This window comes from Petaurus breviceps, unplaced genomic scaffold (assembly GCF_028583685.1).
Source record: "Petaurus breviceps papuanus isolate PSGF00001 unplaced genomic scaffold, PetGlider_PUasm1.0 207, whole genome shotgun sequence".
Taxonomy (NCBI): domain Eukaryota; kingdom Metazoa; phylum Chordata; class Mammalia; order Diprotodontia; family Petauridae; genus Petaurus; species Petaurus breviceps.
Genome location: NW_027185850.1, coordinates 20,070,076 through 20,073,713, shown reverse-complemented (window position 1 = coordinate 20,073,713; position 3,638 = coordinate 20,070,076).

Genomic DNA, 3,638 nt, shown 5'->3' with positions numbered 1-3,638 from the left:
GGGGGAGCAGAGGCAGAAAGATACAGGGCACAAGAGGACAAGGGGAGAAACCGAAGGGAAAAGATTTGCGGGGAGTCCAGGGGTAGAGAAACGGGAGGAGAGGCACGCGCAAAGGGAGGGACCGAGGGAGAGAGGGGGAGAAATCCGCGTGGGAGCGCAAGGTGCCGGCCGGCGGCAGAGGACGGAGCGGACACACAACAGAGGGGGCCAGTTCAGGGGCCCAGAAGCTACAGACGCGAGAACAGGTGGAACCGGTAGGAAGTGGTCCCCTAGGCTCCCGGTCAGCAGGGGGTCTTGCCCCAGGCCCACCTCTACCCTGGGACCATGGAGCTGCTGGCGATGAATCGGAGCGCGCCTGAGCCAGAGTCCCAGTGCGGCCCGGGTCCCCTGTTCCTCAATAGCAGTGCTAACAGCAGTGCCAATAGTAGCTGCGAATCTCCCCGAGGAGGCTCTGGAGCCAGCAGGACACCCCGAGGTAAGTATTCCCCTTCATCGATGCCCCTTTGCCCCATCTCTCTCCCATTCCCGGGCCTCCTTCATCTAGGACCCTGTCCCTCTGGGCCCCAACCCCCATTTCCCAACTCTCCCTTCTCCAGCTTCCTTTGCCTGTCCCTTACCCTTGGTACCCCAGGGACCCTACCACGAGCTCCAGAATGCAAAGCTCAAGAACATGAGGGTGGGGTGAGGGGAGGAGCAGGGGTAGGGTGGCAAGACTGGTAGAGAGCACTAGGGGACTATTTGTGAGCCTAAGGGGGAGATTGCTTTGGTGATCAGAGGGCTAACCCCTTAAGGAAAATTCTTGATCTGCAAAAACTTAGAAACCTATGTGTAGGGTCCAAATGGAGCATATATTAAATCTGGTGTTCAGCCTAAGAAGCTGCCAGAGCTGAGGAGGCACTGGAGGCTGAGAGAATCCGATTCCCTTGGTCACTGAACTCCGTATGTTTCTGATCCCCTCCCCCTGAGTACTGGGACCCTTCTCCCCAGGGTTTTCCTCCAAACATTTCTCCTGCTGGAAACTAACCCAACTCCCTGTCCCAGGGCCTGTTCTCTCCCTTCCCCCAGCAGTCTGTCTCTACAAAAGCATGTTTTGCTCACCCCATCCCCATTCCAAGATTGTTCATTCCTCTCACATACATTCCTGTTACTCTGCTCTCAGTTCCCTCAAATCCCTCCTCCAAAATCTCTTCTTCCTCATCTCCCCTGGCTTTCTGGCCTCTCTTGTCACTCCCATTCTCTCCATCTCCCCACAGAACACAGTGGCATCCCTGCCACACCCCTTCATCCACTTCTGGATGTTGGTCCTTCTGCCACCAGCTGATCCTCCTTGTGTTCTTGGCCTCTTTGCCCCTTCCCTTCAGAACCCCCTTCTACCTTTCACAGGCCCCTAGCCTCTGTGCTACCCCTGGTGCCTTTCACCTTCACTTCAATCACCATCCTTCATTTCCTGGAAGACCTGAGTCACCTTTTCCAAGGTGCCTTCCCAATTTGACTCCACTTCATTCGTGCCCTTCATCTGGGAATCCTTCAGGGCTTATAGAAATTGAGCAATCCATTTGTACTTGCTTGTTGTTTTCTTATCTCTATATCTGGAATGTATACTTTCCCAGGGCAGATATATCTCTCACTGAATGAATGTTTGAATGAATAAATGGTAAAAAAAAAAAAACTTTGAAAATCATAAAGTGCTATGTCATGTGATACAAATAAAAATAATAAATTACTTAGAGAGATGAAGATAGAGGAAAGATACAGAGATGGATAGAAGCAGACTAGAAGCTTTGAATCTTTTTTTCGTCCAAGAACCACTTTGGTCAGAGATCCCCGGAGGACTTCCCCTTGTTCCCATGGCATGTCCCTGTTAACCCCTAACCGATACAATATGGTGGATTTGGAATTGGAGGAGCCTCAGTTTGAATCCTGCCTATGACACCATCTAAGTGATTTAACCACTCTAGCCCTCAATTTCCTCATCTACATGATAAGGAAGTTGAACTAGATGCCCTCAGAGGTGCCTTCTAGCTAATCAATGACTAACCTAAAATGGGGAGAAGCCTGGAGTGCACACCTCCAAGGATTATCATGCAGGTTAAATGAATCTTTGTATTACAGCATTTTGCCAACCTCAAAGGTGTTTCCAATGATAGTACTAGCATGGGCTAGTGGATAGGTCAGCCTTGGATCCAGAAAACCCCAATGTAAAGCCTTGCTTCTAACAAAGACTAGCTGTGTGACCAGGGACAAGTAAGACACTTGACATCTTAGTAGTGCAGGCAATTCTCACAGTTATAAGTTATAAACCACAGAGTTTCCACATATAGTAATTCCTTAGATTAAAAGAAAAAAATACCTCTGGAGAAGAGAAAGAGTGCTTATAAAACCTCATGAGAGGATGTCTGATCTTTATGCAATATCGGAAGTAAATTAGTAATTTCTTCTTGTAACCAGAGTATTGATAGGACCACCTATGAAATAATATAGAGGCAGGAATATATGTGAGAGAGATAGGAGTGTGTGTGTGTGTGTGTGTGTGTGTGTGTGACACAGAGACAGAGTATGCTTATGCATGAGAAAGACAAGCTCTGTGTGTATGTGTGTGTGTGTGTGAGAGAGGGAAAGAGAGAGAGAGAGTGAACTGAGAAGTATATATACGGAAGAGGGAGAGAGGACTGAGCTAGGAGAGTATGTTTGTGTGAAAGCATATGGGAGAGTTTCTGAGGTGGAGTGTGTGAGAAAGAAAGAGAGGGAAGGAAGACTAAACTAGGGGAATGTGTGTGTTTGTGTATGAGAGGAAAGGGAGCAGGGTTTCTAAGGCATGGAGGACTATACATTTGTATGAGGGTGTGGGGTGGAGGGAACCTGGGAGATGGAGTGGAGGTTAGGACAGGAGAGTGAGGGAGTGAGGTAGGTGACTGGAATACAAGCAGATTTAGAAATAAGATCCAGTAGCTGGACTCAGATAATGAACAAAGGGGAGATTCTTTACTCTGTGCTCATACTCAATTCAACCTGGTGTTCACGTTTGCTTTGACAACCGTCCCTGATGAAGACAGTTGGAGCTGGGAAGGGTCAAAGAAGACATAGCTTCTCCCTTCCCAAGATGAGCCCTGTCCCGGAGTCCCAAAGGTCACTAACTGTATCTGGTACTTTGATCAGCCTGTGTTCCTTCCCTTCAGTCCGACCTCCTTCTTCCCTCTGTCCTTGTTATTCTGCTTTCCCTAATCCAGTTCTCCTCTCTAGAGGGAAGTTCTTTCCAACTTGGTCCCTATATCTACTCTTCTGGCTGCTAGAGAGCACTGCACTGACATTGCAGCTACTTCCTGTGCTGCAAAGATCTAGCAGCACAGATCCAAATGTGGGAGGGAACTCAGAGGCCACCTAGTCCATCCCCAGCCCCCATTTTGTGGATAGGAAAATTGAGGCCTAAATAGGGCAAATGATTTGCACAAGGTCACATAGGAAGTAAGCCTTAGAGGAAGAATTTAAAACCTTTTACAGCTGTACTGTCATTAACTTGCTCTATGACCCTGAGCGAGTCATTTTATCTTTTGGGCCCTCATTTTCTCATTTGTATGATGAGGTGAGTTCCAAGGGAAGGAAGGAAGGAAGGAAGGAAGGAAGGAAGGAAGGAAGGAAGG